We start from the raw sequence: 18,839 nt of genomic DNA on the forward strand, positions 1-18,839 counted from the left end.
AACATATGGGTGAAATGACCTCCTTCCAACATCGCAAGTAGAGGTGATTAATAGATTGTGAGATAGCTCTATCTACAAATGAAGTCACAAAAAAATTAAATCAAACAAAACTGCAACAATAATAATTCTACTGCTGATGCCGATGATGATGATAAAAAATAAGTGATAGTGATAATGGTAAAAAATTTTCACTACATTCCGGAATTCATCAGAGCATAATGAATGTCATATCATGGCGAAATTTTGGTTGCGTTCTCCAGACAAAGATAAATCCCCTTCAAATTATGAGCTTGACCACAGTAAATAATAAGGATGTCTGCAAGGGAGGAAAATAACTGTGATGTACAGGAAGACTGAGAAAGCGATCATTTTGTCAACACATTTTGATCTCGTTCCCTGCGACGTTTTTCTACAATACTGCAGAGGCGGAAAAGAAAAAATGCATTTGAAAAAATATGTAAGAAATAAAAAATATAGGTATATTCTTTCATTTCTTTTACCTCTTTGACTCGCTTGGTGTTCATCTGATAGTGAACAGTTTGTAAAAAGGCCATCAGTATTTTGTTTCTCTCTGTGGAATTTTTCCCCTTCCTTCCAGCTCCGTTTCCCAAGTTTTTCCTACTTTCCCCTTTTCCGTCGTTTGTTATTGCAGTTAGTTTCCTCTCGCCGGGAAAGAAAGCGAAGAAAATAACGACGTGCTTTTTTTATGTTCTCCGGTTTCAAAAACAGCTATCTCTTTATTTTCCAGCCGACAGAACCGACCATTTACATCGCTTCTATATCATACACTCCTGGTCAAAACGATTTCTTCTTTGGTTTGTGCCAAATTTTTTTAGGCATATGCTCAGAACGATTTCTATCCACAAACCTTCTCTTAACAACTTTCAACAGGCCTTATAGTTGACCGAAGTGGCAGGGTTTGGGTCGCAGTTACATTAACAAAATTTATAAACCTGCTGCGAGTCGTAAGTCATTTTTTTCTTGATAACTCTTCATAAATTTTAGGAAACTATATGAATACAAGACATGTCATATAAACTGGGTCAATGTTGGTTGTTTTATCTTTTCTTTCTTCGTCATTACTCACAAATGAATAATAATGTATTTAAGCGCATTGTATTCGCATTTCTTGCTTACAATGGGAAACCGTTGGATCACAAAACCGTAGTAAACTGAAATATTTTCTGTTAAAGCATAATTCTATCTGATCAAAAGAGCCAAAAAAGGTAGAAAGTGAATGCATTAACTTTCTGCCTTTTGACGTTTTTATGGGCGTCTTATATATACGTGTATATATGTGCTTGCTTGCGCTCCTGCCCGCATAATTCTGAAACGTATTGAGCAATCTCAAGCAAAATTGGTATCCATATGACTTACTATCCAGAAACTTGGCTGGTTCTCCTCGTAGATTTAGTACATAAGTTATTATAAGTAGTGGTGGATTAAGCCCGACTGTACACGCCGTAAAAATTAGAATATCTTGTTTTTATGCCTTTAGTCCACGTAATTATCCTGTATTTACGGACTCACCGTCAGTTGTTCGAACTTCCCTAATGAGAAGTCCGGATAAGCGAGCGCTTATAGTTATAAAATACATTATCTTACGTCCTGCCAAATAAGGCGTGTTTATCAAAGGAAAATTCTATAAACCTTCTAACATATTAAAATCCGTTTTGAACAAAAAGAGACAGTTAATCAAATAATAACTTATATAAAGGAACCAATCATTTGTCTCATAAATCGTGATATTGTTCAATGACCCAACAGAATTCTCCCACAACAGCAGTCGCAGTGTGCACACAAAATCTCGAGAAGCATGCACCCTCGAATGTCTTAGTGCGTGTAAAAAGACTTTGCTGGGATCTGAAATTTTAATCCTTCCCGACACTCTGAAATATAATGATTTCTGCGAACAAAGCCCTATACACGGTTGACTCACAGCAACAAGTTAATCTAGTAATCCACAAAACCTATACATATAAATATCGCATTTTTTTATTGTTGCTAATTTTTAATCACGCCCAACCAGTCGTAGATGAATCTCTCTTATACTCTATCTAAAGTAATATCCGTAAAGTCATTCAAGCAGAGGTGATTCAGCAGAATTTTTTTTTATCTTTTATCTGAATACCAGGATGTTTCTTCACAAGTGAGTGATCTCTGGGGAAAACGGATGTCATTTAACAAAAAATACGGTCTAAGGACAAACAAAAGCTATATACGTACCTTCGTATAGACTCCCAATGAAATTTCAAAATAGAGATAAATGACGATGTTGAAAAAATGTTAGTAATAGGAGTCATTAGGAAATCAAATAGCCCATATCATTTTTCCCTCAAACGTCATGCCAAAAAGATCGGACTTGGCGTATTGGCGTAGATTTCTGTCGCTTAAACAAGGAAATGATTCCCGATCGTTTCCAGTGCCAGGTACCGACGACATCTTATCTTTGTTAGGTTAGAATAAATTTTTCACCAGCTTGGACTTACTTAAAGGCTTTCACCAGATGCCATTACCTAAGTGATTGTACCTCATACACCGTTTTCAGCACACTCAGGGGACATTATCAATTTTTACCTATGCCTCCGGCTTACGTTGCGCCCCAATTACAATATAGTGTTTGGAGACTTTTAGGGGATACCCAACATGCCTATTGGTTGGTCTTGTAATCTTTTCTAATACCTTAGAAGAACATTCACATAAACTAGAGAGCTAGTGCTACAGAGACAAAGACAAATAATCTCAGAGTATAATATCTAAATGAGAGTTTTTAAAAAACCGAACATATTTATCTAGGTTTTATGTGTCTAGTCAAGGTCTTAAAGTAGTCCATGGTAAAGTGTCGGCTATTCATAACTTCCGGTACCTATTAACGTAAAAGGGGTATACAGCACTTTTGCGCTGTAGTGGGTATTACAATCGTATGTAAATATGTAACTCTTCAATCATAGCAGCTCCTCTAACAGATCTTACAAAGAAGGGCGTAGATTTATTATGGTCTGAAAAGCATCAACAGGCGTTCGATATCTTAAAAGCGGAATAATGCAGCTCACCTAACTTAAAAAACCCCTGATTTAAATAAATAATTTTTTTATTTATTGCAACAGACACCTCAGACCAAGGGGTAAGAGGGGTACTACTTCAGTAATATGATAAACAGTTCTTCCCTATAGCTTTTTATTCACGTAAACTAAAGCCCTCTGAAAGTAAATATGCAGTAATAGGCAAGGAAGGGCTAGGTATCATTAACTCACTAGTACATTTTTAAGTTCATAATCTTCGGCTATCCTGTTAAAATCCATACTGACCATAAGTCACTTACCGAGTTTTTCAAAGGCTTTAATCACAGTCCCAAAGGAACTCAGCGACATTTGATCATTCAGGTCTTTGGAGCCAAGTTATCTACCTGGGAAAGCAAATATCATAGCTGACGCATTATCCCGCAATCCCGCACCATACTGCAAAGAACCATTAATTGAACTAAAAGATATAGAAACATCCGTGCCTATTGTTAAAACAATAAACACTTCGAACGGAAACAAGGTCAGCAGCTAAGCAATACAATAAACACTTCGAACGGAAACCCTAAAGCAAAAGTATATTCAAAGTATGTGTATCAGAATTATGTAATCAAATGTAATATTATATGTAGGTCCGTGACGAGGAAAACCCGAAGAACGCAGCAGGTGACTAACGACCAGGTAGTAGTAATAATCTCTTTCATACCAATCGTCCTAAACTGGTTGCATTCCGTCATCCAGGGTTCTCTATTATGTCACAGAAAGCCAAATCACTGTTTTACTGGCCTACAATGCATACAGATATAAAAAGCACATAACTAATTGTAACACATGTCATGAAAACAAGGGATATATTAAGACACCTGTCAGTTTAGGGGCCTATCCTGTGCCAAATCAATCCTTGAAAGAATATACGTAGAATTATTAACAGAATTACAAGTCTGACAGAGGAAACAAACACTTCTTAGTGTTAATAGTTCCCTTGACAGGTTATATAGAATTAATAGCACTAAAGCAAACACCGCAATTGAGTGCGCTAGGAATATTTATGAGTGCTAAATCAGTAAACATGGAATTCAACACATAATAATCTCTGGCTCGGGTGGTGTAAATCAATAATAATCTCCTTAACTCGTGTGAATTCCTTTCCATTAAGAAAACCAATACTATATTTTATCACCCAGAGTCAATTGGTTTGGTAGAACGGATAAATAGGAAAGTGTCAATGTCTTACAAGTTACAACTCGTGATATTGGATCCGAACTGGATTATAGCAGTTCTTGATACCGCAAGTAGCCTTATACAGTACGCCGCTAGGACACTTTTCCACATATTCAAGCCAACCATTAATTTATCAAATATAAAAAAAAAAAAATAAATAAATAAATAAATAAATAAATAAATAAAATAATAAATAAATAAATAAATAAATAAATAAATAAATAAATAAATAAATAAATAAAATAAAATAAATAAACATGGATACAAGTGGAGCCAATATAATACACTCCGTAAGAAGTCGGAAGGGTTACAAATTATAATAAAAAAGGAATCATGATAAAATCAATAAGCAAAACGTAACCATAGGTTAATAAAATATCCAAATATACATGCGTAAAGATTTGAACGCTTTAGCTTAGTATTCCATTCAGTATTCTAGGGATATTAATGACAAATAAGCTAAAAGTTCAAACACATATCAAAACATACTGACATATTGTCTGTCCCGATGATTTATATTCGTAGTCAATGAAAAAAAAATAAATAAATGAAATAAATAAATAAATAAAATAAAATAAAATAAAAGAGATTTTAAAGTCAGGAAGTCCAGAAGTGAAAATGCATATCTATGCGAATAATCTTATACAGGGCAAATAGTATATATAAAATTTGTATGGAAACCCTTTTCAATAGTTTGAATAAGGAATATCTAATTTAACATAATTACATTTATTTTACAATCATGCAGATTTCCAACATGAAACTAATATATTGTTCATTTTTTGGTACTGTTTTTTTCAGACATTCTTCTCGTGTGGGTGGAGTATTAAAACAAAAAATACCCAATTTATACTAAAGTCGTATTTATTACAGCAAGAAACGTAACTCTTAAGCTGGTGATGAGGTCATCAGTCTAGAAGGTGCATGGCGCGTTTGCCGAATCAGCATTGTTCCTTTTAACCTCAATAAACAGCTTGCAAGGCATGTTGGCTGGAGAGAGGAATGCTTAGCCCGAACTTCTCATGGGCATGGCAGACGTTAGGTACAAGTGTCTATCCGTATGTGCAATGCAACTTTAGTTAAGGAATTGCAATCATTTTAAAATTAATGAACAATATAAGCAAACAGAATTTCTATAACAACAAAATGAACTAATTTTTTCTGAACCTCATAGACAATTAGAGTCAATAATTCAGCTTATGACATTGGTAAACGGACATTTAGAAGTATCAAGTCATGGATATGAAATATTTACTTGCAACATTAGTCTATTACAATTCAAGTAAATCACATTCATGGGAAAATGCCACATTTTCTTGAAAAACCCAAAGTTTATGTAGAAATTAGTTACATAGTGGGTTCTTTCATAGCATCTCCTGCCTAAAAATTAACCTCAGAGGATGCGCGCGAGAAAATTGAATATGAAATTTTGTTAGGGGCACATAGGATCGGATTTTATCACAGCTTAATTTCAGTTAGCATAGAGAAATAAAGAATCATGATTAATATTCTCTGACTCTTATGTTGCCTGGCAATCTTACAAATACCTCCGTTTTCCACTTCTTTGTCTAGTAACTTACTACCAGTAATATCGAATTTTCTTTGGGATTCGTATTGATATCCGTTTATTTTTTATAATTATGGATATTTTTACAGTCATCAGAGACCTGGATAGGTTCACTTATTGTTATAATGCCATGGATAAAAAAGTTTGTACAGCTGACTCTTTTGAATTCCATAAAATATCAGCGAATTCATGTGGGTTAAGTCTGGTTCTTAATGGCTTTCTCCCTTCTGTATTTGGATGTTGTCTGAATTTACTTTGCCCTTGTGACTAGTATAATTTCACTTGCAGGCTGATTAATGGAACCTGGTTACAGTATCCTGCAGTACGAGAGTTTCACATCGCAACTTCAAAAACCCGTTCGTTGCTGCGGACGACTGCAGTGAAGTATCAACCGCCTACAATGTGAAAGGGAATAAGCACCATCATAAGTGAACAAGCTTATTTCGTAGACTTCTTGGACCGACAACCGTATCCCGTTGTTAATCTCGTTTTAATGCAGAATGCTCCAGCGGCTGTCGGAAATCGACTACAAAAGGGACATACTTCCGACGATTACGACCAAAAGGATATTCAACTCTTAGTTGCTGGCGAAGGACTCGTGCTGGGGATGATTTTATTCATCGCGAACGTATTAGTGTGGCTTAGGATGCAGAGAACAAGTATGAGGCCAAAATAGAACGTTGGACCCTGCCCAGGCAATTTTCCCCTTGTTTTAACCATTTGGAATTGGCCATTTCATTTGGCTATAGGTGGTTGTCTGGAACTGTGTAATGGACGAAAAGTTGTTCGAAACGCTAGGATGTGCAGTGGGTATCACCTCGGTCATGTATCTCATATATAAAGTATCAGTAAAGAATCAGTATATGAATCAATATTTATCTTATTTGAAGAATATAGAAGTTAATCAAAGAATCGAAATATATCTGTGCGTGTACACACTAGGAATCTATTTAAAGTGCACCTAGATTAATCACTTAGATTAGTCGTTTATGTGAATTAGTTGTATAAAGTGCACATATATTGATCATAATTATATGAATCCATATACATATGTATAAATAAATCAGGTAGCCTATAATCAATCTGTTACCTTTTATCTTACCAATAACTGCAGTTATATATGAGTTAGTATATGGATTAATGAATCAGTTATATAAAAGTTAGCATAAAAATCAATGAGTTAGCATAAAAATTAAACATTTTTATCACTTCATATATGAATTTTTATCAGTTAAAATATGATTTTTATCATGTTAATCTTTATTCTATGCAATTATCAGAGTACATTAGTATTTTCTGTAGCATATGTATCTTAATGAGATGAAGTGAAAAACTGTATCAGTATATATCACGTGATCACTATTATTTACGAATATCATCATATGCATATTGTGTCTTATATCTTATTACTTGAATCTGTATTTGTGTACACCATGAATTTTTTTTTACTTATAAGTATTTTTTATATATCTATATATATTCACATAGTGTCTGTATCACACTCCTATAAGTCAAATGCAAGTCAAGCTTGAGTAATATTCAGTGGTTGGTTTTGTAGCTGACGAGCTTTTTATGTAAGTGATTACTAAATAAAAATATGGAATGTTATTCCATATATATAAAAAAACTAAAACTAAAGAGGTCAACCAGATTGCTTGCAGGAATGTGATCAGACCAGAGACGATAAAGTATTCTAAGATGACGTATACAATAAAGTAGGCTAAGATGACATGCCGTCACCTGTGGTCCTTCATTTGTTTTGAAAACATTAGTCCAAGCTTCCTGCTTGAGACAACTACCGCGACCTTATAATTCAAACGGCCTACGTGATCTGTAATGTGTCATCTGCATGTATGTTCATATGTTCGAGCTACTGTCTGCTTCCTTTATGATTTGTAACTGAGATAGTAGTCAGAATAGAGTTAGCCATCATCACTGGCAGACCTGTACATCTTTACCTAAGCTTCATCATGTAGAGTTGAATTAGCCATCATCATTGGCAGAAGCGATCAAGCCATCGTCATTAGAAGACCTGTACAATCCTATCTGATCTTCATCATGTAATCTCAGAGAATAGAACTATTTTTTATACTTCGTGTTTTCTACTAGAACCTCACATCAGAAAGAAGATATCATCATGAGTTTAACACATCGTCGTCATAACGAAAGAAGATACTTACTTCGTTAGTTATCATGAAACCCCAAGACACTCCAATGAGTATGGAAGTGCATAACCAACCGACTTGGCATAAGATTATCATAAGTCTAACATTACCTCATAGGGCGCCTTATTATACAAGGCAACAGCCCTAATATACATATATATATTTCATATATATATATATATATATATATATATATATATATATATATATATATATATATATATATATATATATATATATATATATAATATATATATATATGTCTGTGTGTGTTTGTGCATATGTTATGTATATTAGAGCCTATAAATATCACAGAAATTGAGATAGAAACGAATATTGTACTAGTGTATGGGTTTTTAATTTAGCAAGAAGCTCCAAAGTTGTGATACACGTGCCATATTGCCCTATGATTTTTTTCCGCATGGGTAGGAATCACAAGGACTGGTATCGGTGACAGTTAGAATCCAGTTCACAATTTGGTTTGGCAGCAATAACGAATAAATGCATTTTGTCATGGAAGACTTCCTCACAGTACTTGGTTGCGCAAGTATGCTCTGTACTCATAATTCATTCGTCTGTATAATGTGGCGCACGCGGTTCGTTATCTAAAATAAAGCATGAATATATGCAAAACATATAATCCCAAGATGGAATGGAATGGAAAATGAAATTCAGGCTTGAAGCCAAGAACTGGAACCCGATGGATTATTCAGCGCTATAATGAATTTGGTTTGAAATGAATAGGTATGTCAATGAATTTATGAATTAAATATAATGATTTTCAAACTATAGTAAAAATTTATATTTGGCAAAATCTGATATGCCATATAAAAAATAATATTGCATTTAGGATATGCATGGAATTAATAAAAATATACATAAACATGCTTCTACACACAACTATAAAAGTATATATACTACACTTGGCAAAGTAACGAGGTCAATACTGAATTTCAATATAGAGGTTAATCTCTCTAAGGAATGCAACAATGTTATTAACAACTATATCAGAACCAAGCAGTTCTGCTATACCTCTGCCCACCCATGTCTTTGCCGGCCTGCAGCATACCAACGGCACTGTAGTACCATGTGTTCATAAGTGAGAGGAGAGTCAATCTTGTATACAGACTGGAGCAGTTCCCCATCTAAAAGGAATTTGTGGGTCAATCGAGCATGTCTCATTCTCAAGTCTCATTCTCAAACGACGTAATACAATTCCCACCCTACAGTTTTGTTGGAATCTAGATGGTCAATGTTCAATACTTTGTCTGATCTTCCTATACTTTTTATTGCTGGCCAAAAGAGGAGAAGAGCAACACGCTTGTCATTTATTTATGCTATTATATAAATGAATAATCCATTTCATTTCGGTAGCGGGAATATGGTGCAATAGAATGTCACCTTTGGTAATGACATCTCTTGCTTCATGATCAGCAAGTTCGTTACCTACAACGCCTACACGGGCAGGGAAGCAAGCCTATACAACCATTCTTGAATATTTAGGGCTAAAGCATTACCCTGTCGAGTAGAAACAATATCAAGAGATATGGCTAGTCGAGTTAATTTCCCTTTAAAAACAGAGGCATTATTAGACAGACTGCCCACATATGATCTACTACAATGAATAACAGCACAACCAACACCACTTGATGTTTTTGATCCATCAGTGAATAATTTAATAGAATCCGAAACGAGTCCTCACTTGTTTGACATTAACTGATTTTTTAACAGCAGCTTTTTAACAGACGATGGTTCTGAGATCAACCAAGGAGGCAACTTGGAGTAATATTTTTTGGTTTTCAATAGACACTGTCAACTGCAGCATCAATTCTCACATGAAAAGGCTTGGATACTCTGGCGTTGGCAAACTGATGTGAATCATTTTAGTTAAGAATGGATGCTGCAGGGTTTTCAGAGCTACCTGTTAATTTGATCATATACCACAGTTCCAGTTCCTCTCGATGTAAATCAAGAGGGAGCTCTTCAGCGTCAGCATATAAGCTTTCAACTGGTGATGTCTTAAATGAAACCAGAGCATATTCTTAGATAAGCATGATGAACTACATTCAACTCTTTAAGTTTGTTTGCACTTAGTGAAGAGTAGACTTAGCACCCATACTCAAGCTTGGATTTAACATAAAGTATTATATAACCGTAAAAGTGACATCTCATCAGCACTCCGGTTAAAACCTGAGGCTAATTTTAAAATGCTAAAGGATTTCTTTACCTTAATTTTCAAGAAGTCAATATGACTAGCCCATGCTAGCTTTTTATAAAAAAAATCATCCCTAAATATTTCACCTCCTCCTCATATAGTATTAGTGTCTTTCAGCTTGATATTTGAAATGGTTTCCTTTCGAGTACTTCTAGTAAAACGAACTGCCACAGTTTTGGAAGGGGAGAATCGAAAGCCAATGTCATCAACCCAATTGCTGATTGCATTAACTGACTTTTGCAAGAAATCATGCGCTGCAAAGGCATCATAACTAGTGACATATATAGCAAAATGATCTACAAACAAATATCCCTTTACTGGAGGTGAAATACATTCAACAACGCTGTTCATAGCCACAGCAAATAAGGTGACACTCAATACACTGCCTTGTGGGACGCCTGCCACCAGCTCAAAAGCATTAGACAAGGTATTTCAAACTCTAACTTTAATATACCTATCACTTAGATATGAACCGATGAAATTTAACACATGACCTTGTATTCCCATGTCATGAAGCAGCTAAATAATACCAAAATGCCAAGTAGTGTCTTAGGCTTTTTCAAGATCGAAGACTCCAATAGTCTGGCTCTGTTTTCAGAAACCTTGCTGAATTTGGGATGATAATCTTTGTAGTGGGCTTAGAGTGGAACGATTTCTCTAAGAGCATATTGGACAATGATGACAAACCATTTTTCTCGATACCACACTAGTCTAGAATTCGCCATTTTTTCAAACAATCTAAACACACATATTGTAAGAGATATTGGCTGATAGGTTGTAGGAAGATGTGGATCTTTCAATGGTTTCTTAATGGGAACAACAACTAAAATCTTCCAAGAAGGGGGAAGAATACCAATTTCCCATATTTAGCTGAATCTGGAAGATTTTGAAGTATGCTATAAAAATTTAATATCATTCCCGGGGGATATTAATTCAGATGATGATAGAGCATCCCTAATTCCCTAAAAGTTAACTTGGCATAATAAGATTTATAATTTCCAGTATTTAAATTATGGGAAATGGTTGAATTCATAACATTCTGGAACTTAGGTGACTAGCTCCTAGAGCTCGATACTTCAGAGAAATGCTCACCAAGTTTTTCAGCAACTTCATCGGGGTAGGTGACTAAGTCTCCATTGATTTTCTGACAAGGTGTTGGCGATGGAACATATTTCCCACTGTTTCTTTTTTTTTTTTTATCTTTTCCCAGAGTAACCCGGTTGGGTCTTAGAATGTAAGACAAATATATAAAAAAAAGCCAGGATTATCTTATTATTTTGAAAAAATATGTTCTATGTTTTGCCATAGCTCGTTGGTAGATAAGATTTTGCTGTTGCAGTTTGGCTGGCTTTATAATGACTGGAACATTTCCTCGTAATGTTCCTCAAATTACCACAGGTATTATCCCAACATGGAAAGCAGTGGTCATTTCTAAGATCCTAAATTATGTTAATATAGTATTGCCTCTGCATGTGAATGAGCAAGTAAATCGATTCTGAATAGACTAATATGAAAGAAAATTTCATAGATGACCAACTTTTTCATTAATTTCCACCGATAATACTTGTAAGTCCACAATAATTGATAATAAAAAAAATGTGTAACTAGTCATCGGAAGAGCAGATTATATAATAAAAAGAATGCTGGTAGGAGCCTTAAAAAAATGGCAAAAAAGAAAACAAAAACAGATAATGTTAGTGATATTCCGATCAACTTGCAAAAGAAAAAGTCCTCATTGAAAGTATTCTCAACATACTGTCCAACTTTACATTTTGTAATAACATACATTCTGTTTTCTATTTTCTGTAACTCCTAAATATGCTGGTCTTAAAAAACGAAAAAACAAACAAAGCATTTTCTTCTTGAACTTCTAACGAAGAAAATACATCTGAAAGACTTGGATCTCTACGAACATCTTGCTTTTGGAAAAGAGCATCGTCGTTTTCTTTCCTCCCCTTTTCTATATTTCCCCCACGAGAGTGCGTGTGTGCCAAGTGATTCCAGATTCCCTCTGATATCAGGCTCTCCCTAATTCCTGATTTACCCTGATTCCGTATTCGGTGAATTCGGTGCACTGGCAATTTGCTGCTGCGTGTCTCTGCCAGAAGTCGAGGCGTTTCAGATTTGTTCCGCTTGGGGGATTTTGAAAAAAAAAAAAAAAAAAAAAAAAAAAAAAAAAAAAAAAATTTTTGGTCCTACAAAAATTGGAAAAAACTTAAGAAACCTCAAAATCTGGAATATGTAAAGGAAATGTTGGTATTTCATATCATAAAAGACAGTGTTCAGAAAAATTCAGTATAGTTCTTGTTTCTAAATTCCGATATTGAAGAAATATATGTGTGTCTTCTGATCTGTACATTTTACGGGGGTATGAGCATACGCAAAATTTATACAGTGTATTTAAAGTTTCAAGGTATCTTAACTTACTGATAATTCTTAATCGGTAAAATGAAAGAATAGGAAATGAAAATTATAGTTTACGGGGAACTCTGTAAAGAAATAAATACGATTTTGTTGAAGAAAGGGAGAATGTGAAGTATAAAACTTCTCTACCCTATTATTATTAATTTTATTATTGTTATTTTGTTAAAAGTAATTGCTGCCTCAGCTGAATTAATTTTAAAACGGTTCTTCTCTATTTTCCTAATTATTATAGTTTTCTCATTGTTGCTTAAACTGGTGAGCAACGCACCGAAGGTTGGCGTTGTCTCAAATAGGTGATTTTATCAAGGATAAGTGCAATCGATTCCTTTCGTAGGGGCAGCGACGTTTTCTAGAACTTCAGACATCCTCTTAGGCGGAGGTAGGTGATGGACTGAAGCAAAGCAAGCAAGCATGGGGGGATAGGATGGAGTGGGGTTTGCCCCAGGGGGGCCCCAGAAGGAAGGTAAGGTTTGGAAGGGTTACAAGGTTTGGTGAAAGGAAGGTATTAGTGGTAGTGAGTAGGAATGGGACACACCCATTTGTCTTTTGTTGTTTAGTGTAGTGATTGTCTTGGGATTTGTAGTGAGCTTTGTAGTTCCAATATTGTATGGACTTGCTAGGAAGGCAGATGGGCAAGGTGTTAAGAGTTAGTTGCTCAACCAGGCTCTTTATTGGTATCGTCCTCTCTCCCCCCCTCCCTTGGTGGGGGTGGGTGGGAAGGAAAACTCAAACCACGTTGTCTTGCTACATTAGTGTTGTGTCCACCTGTTAGTATCTTATCCTATTTCGGGCTTGCGTCCCGTGCAGGGTTAGAGGTTAGTTTTTTTTTTTTTTTTTTTTGTGGGGGGGGCAGGCTAGCTAAGCAACTGTTCCAGACTCCTTGCCCTTCTACGACTGCCTTTCCCCTTTATTCTTATAATTAGTGTTAGTGGGTTAGTAGTTTGTTATTGCAGATTACCTAATTATTTAAAGATTTGTTTTACTTATGATGTAGTCATTCACCTCTACTTTCATTCTATTTGAGTCATTTCTTTCTTACTTTACTTACTTACGCTAACTTAGTTCCCTACAGTTTACCTAATATCTAAACTAATTTACCTTAATTCTAAGTGCTTAATTCTAATTAGTTCCCAGAGAACATGGGATTTGTCTGATTCCCATTTTTCTAATTAACTTAACTTGGTTCCCTACATTTTACTTATTGACATCTAAATCTAGTTCACCTTAATTCTAAGTACTTAATGCTATTCTTAATTCTAATTATCTTCCAGGTCAACACCCGGTTTGTTTCACTATTCCATGGGTTCTCCTAGTTGTCGTTGTCACTGTCACTGTCTGTCAACAAAAATGGGGTCAGGTAACCCGTCTTGGGTGAACCTTGAAAGTCGTCGTCACCAGAGGTGGGGTCTATAGTCTTCATCGTCCAGGGAGATCAGGCTGTTAGTCATTAGTTCTTCATCCTGGTCAGGTAGCTTCTGCCATACCTTGTCTGGCAGATGGTCGTAACGGAATTTGATAGCTTCAATGCGGTATCTTGCATGAAGTCTTTCTGTTCCCCTGTCCCCCAGGTCACGGTTGTTGCAGCCATCTATCCAACTCAGGACTCCGTTTTGGAATCTCTTTAGTCTTTGTCTGTTGCTGATACTAAGTAAGCATGTCGGTACTATTGGGTATTCCTGGGCAGGTCTAATGAGCGCCTTATATAGGTGGGCTTTACTCTTGGGTCTAAGCTGTCCGAAGCGTTCTAATTTATCTTTGGTTACTCTAGCATCCCTGATCTTTTGCTTGATGTGTGAGAACATCCCGCATCGGGTTAGAGTGAGTCCGAGAACCTTAGCCTTATTAGCAAAAGGTATTCATCTGTTGTCTACAATTACGTCTTCTGGTCTCAATGCTGATATTGAGAGCAGTTTGAACTTGTCCTAGTTGGTTTTTATTTTCCACCTTCTTTCATACTCATTGAGTTCTTTAATGTGCTATCCCGTCCGTAAGGCAAGTCTATGTCTACTTCTATCATTCGCCATTATGATCTGTGTCACGTCGTCCGCAAAGATAAGGTTGACACATCCTTCTCTCCCTTGGGGCATGCCATGTGTATAGAATATGTACAGCGTTGAGGAGAGAACGGATCCTTGCGGAACTCCGCTTCTGAGCTCAAAGGTCTCTGATATCTCTCCTTCAAAGGAGATGTCATTTTGTCTATCGTCTCAGAAGTTACACAGTATTTTGGTCATTATGTCTGGTAGTTCTGAGTTGAGCAGCTTGTACTTCAGTCCGTCGTGCCAGACTTTGTCAAAAGCCTTTGAGACATCCCAACAAACAATGTTGGCTCTGCCTCGCCAACTCAGATTTAGTGCTAGCAGTTCCTGCATCGTAGCAATCGCTGTCTGTGTCCCTCGTTCTCACCTGAATCCAAACTGATACTTTGGGAGAATTTCATTGTCTTCAAGATACATATTTAGTCAGTCTTTCAACAAGGTCTCCAGGATTTTCCCACGTACTTCCAAGAGAGTGATTGGTCGTTATTTCAGTGGGTCATGGGTATTTTTTAGGTCTTTGGGTGAAAGAAGCATCTGTCCTCTCTTGAATTTAATTGGGAAATAGCCTAGACTAAGCGACATGTTATTAATATTATTTAAATCTAGTAGTGAAATATCAGGTAATTTACTAAGAATTAGTTTGTTAATGCCAGAGATACCTGGAGCCTTGTTTTTGAACCTTTTGATGGTATTCTTTATGTTTTGAATGTCAAATTTACTAGTTAGAAAGTTGTCTTCATTCAGGCGAGTTAGGTCAGTCCGTTGATACAATGTTAGTCGGTCCCCTTCTGTTAGTAGGTGCTCAAGTATGTGTCTCTCGTTGTCAGAGTCGAAGTGTCGGTTGTCCTCGGGGGATATCTGGAAAATTTTTTCCCATACTCCCTTCATGAGTCTAATTTTTCTAGGACTGTCTATGACCTTGTCCCCATTTTTGTCCAGTAAATAGTCGCATGGTCTTTTCACCGTACCCATAAGTCTTTTAATTTCCCTCCAGAATTTCATTACATTTGTATGGTCATCATACTTAAGGTCTACTTTACGTATAGTCCTGTCCCAGAAGTCTTTCTGCAGGTCTTTTGAACTCCTCAAAGAGATCTTGGATATATAATATTATGTCCTACAGTTGTCTTGAATACCCAAATTGGTCTGTATGTCGCTTTATATCTGTGTAATACCTTTGAAGAAGAAGGTTTAATGCGTCGCAACGTTTGGGCCCTGAGTTGAATTGTATTATTTTCCCTTGGTATGGTGGTACTTATAGCGGCCAGGATGGTCGTAAACTAGTAGCCCAGTCTTTCGTCTACGTCGTCTTTCGTCTTTATGTCCATGTCATTTATTTCCACTCTGTCGTTGTCATATTTCACTTCAATATTTGACTTAAAGTCGTCCCAATTTGTTTGTCTATAATCAAAGATCGTCCGGGGTTCTATTTTTATTGGTGTTGTCAAGAGGTTAACATGCAGGGGCAGATGGTCAGAAGTCGTTACGTTCTTAAGACAAGCATTCCTGTTGCCCAGTTATTACGTCTGGTCTTCCTTTGTTACTGACCATAGTCGAAAGGTCTGGCCCTAGAAACTTGAGTCTGTTATTGTTAATTAATCTGCATAATTGTATACCCCTTTGGTTAGAGTCATTTGTTGCAATAGTCGTGTCTTGCATTTAAATCACCTATTAAGTAGGTGGGCATTGTCTTTGTGCTAGGGAGAGGTAATCTTGTAGGTAGATGTAGTCACGTCTACATGGTATGGATGTCGTTGCAATACTGACGGATCCTAGTTCAGTCTCTATGGTTATACCTAGTGTGTCCTCAGTAAAGTCTGATACTGTATTTGACTACAACAGCAACACCAGCATGGTCCTCCCCAGCACAATTCTGATACACTCGGTATCCGAAGAACTTGATGGATCCCTGTTGCATTCAATAGCAAGACGTCTGGGTCAAGATGTCTAAATTCATTGTACAGCTCTCTGTCTATCTTTAGTTAATATTAATACATTTAGCTGAATTGTTTTTATTGTATTTAACATGAAGATGAATTTGATTAAAAAAGCTTTATATATTTGGTTTACTATTATACTCAGGAATATTCTAAATATAGACATATAGAGCTATGGGTCTTAGTCTCTGTCTTCGGATAACCCCTGGTTTACCTCTTCCCTGGTTGCCTCTACGAACTTTATATGTGTTAGAGGAACACTTGCTTCCGCTATCAGGGCAGGTAAGATTGGCCTTATAGTTGATTGTGGTATGTTGGTTTTTGTGAAACCCATGCATTTCCCTTGTATGTATTTATCTATTATTTTAATTTTACTATCATCACTGGAGTTAGGGTCTTCATTCCAGTCTTCTGGATATACAACTTCCAATATACTGTCCTTAATTTTTTTAATGTCACATTCCACCTCATCCATTTTATGACCAACTTTCGAGCGTGATGGTGTAGGTGTCCCTTCTTTTGTTCTTGATTTTTCCATGTCTGGTTCTTCTTCACTCTCAGTGGCTTTTTCCGCTGCCCTTTTTGTTACTGTGGGAGAGTCCTCCATTACTTCGTAGGAGCAGCTGGGTTCTGGGTCTTGTGTGGTGGGTTGGTTGGTTGTCTCTGATGGAGGTTGTGTCTGGTTCATAGCCAATAATTTTTTCATTATTTGTTCTCCAGATGCCATCTGGGGAAACTTTACTTTTGGCAAATTGTTCAGGGCATAGAATTGGTCAATTGCAGTCTGGTAGGTACCTGGATTTGCCATTCCTGCATTGCTGCATAGATGCGGCCATTATATATGTACCAGAGGCTCATGTCATTCTCCTGTGATTTGAGTATGTGGGTGTTTTGGAGTTGCTGGGTTGTGTGGGGCCAGTTACTGTGGCACTATATGATACTGCTGCAGTTCTGGCTGTAGCCTTGTTGGCTTCTATTTGTTTTATTTCTTCAGTTTTCTCTTTCAGGAGTTGTACCCTGATTGGGCATTTCCTGTCCAGTGTGGGGTGACCACCTTTACAATTTGCGCATTTGGGTGGGTTTGTGCAGTCTCTTGCCATGTGTCCCAGCCCACTGCATTTGGCACAGATCATCTGTCTTGGAGTGGTGCAGTTTTTTCTCATGTGCGTATAAGCCAGGCAGTTCCCACAGTGGGGCAGAGGTGGGTTGATCTCCTCTTTGACCTTCTGTGGCAGAATTGACTGATTACTAATGATCAGACCATTCCTCATTGCTCTCTGGGCCGTTTCTCTAGTCTCAAACCTAACTTTGACTGTTCTAGTCCTAGGCCTATCATATCTAGATTTGAAGATGTATACATCTTAATGTCACACCATCCAACAAGACACATCAGAATTTTTAAGCTGTCGCTCGGACACTCAGTCTCCAGGGAAGTTAAATGATGAATCCCCAATTTCTAAGGAATGTCAAAGTACGTGACATACAGCAATGTCTCATACATCTCATTATCAGTCTTTATATAATATATATATAATATATATATATATATATAATATAATATATATATATATATGTGTGTGTGTGTGTGTGTGTGTGTGTGTGTGTGTGCACGCGTCGGTGCGAGTTGAAGGATAATCCTTTATTCCCTTTTTGTGTACTTTATTGTACCCAAAACGTTTCAAGACTTTATAAAAGTCCCATTTTCAAGCTAAAAAAAAGATCAAACAAAAGTTAAAATTATAAACTCGGAATAAGAATTAAAAGCTTATAGTTATAAAAATATTATATAAGACAAGTATGAAAATAGAAAGGAATGAATGAATTTATAAAATTTGTGGCCATTTGCCACGCGCTGGAGCCAAAGGCCGGCCATTCAGCGCATATATATCGACTGGATATATTTACTAATACAAGATACACTTATGTAACTGAATCAAATTATTAAAATCAAATTCATATTAAAATACTCAATTAAATATCATAAAACAAATGGATTTCCTTAAGAAATTTAAAAATCTCCCCTGAGGGAGCACCCTCTCCTAAAATATCTGACAAAGGTTTGTTGGTGAAACCAAACCATCCTCTATGATTAAAATAAAGAGGACAGTCAAGAAATATATGATTCACTGTAATGCCAACATTACAATTGGAGCATTGAGGAACCTGCCTCTCTGCTCCACTAGTTAAAAGATACCTGTGTATTTAAAACATAAGCCCTATACGCAGGAGTGTTAAAACTATACTAGATCAT

General features: G+C 36.3%; 1 long non-coding RNA gene across 1 annotated transcript in view; it reads right to left on the reverse strand.

Moving 5' to 3' along the window:
* Nucleotides 1-18,839, reverse strand: part of LOC135208418 (uncharacterized) — a 317,512-nt gene that overhangs the window by 52,651 nt on the left and 246,022 nt on the right. The gene's annotated exons all lie outside the window — the stretch shown is intronic.

This window comes from Macrobrachium nipponense, chromosome 35, assembly GCF_015104395.2.
Source record: "Macrobrachium nipponense isolate FS-2020 chromosome 35, ASM1510439v2, whole genome shotgun sequence".
Lineage (NCBI taxonomy): Eukaryota > Metazoa > Arthropoda > Malacostraca > Decapoda > Palaemonidae > Macrobrachium > Macrobrachium nipponense.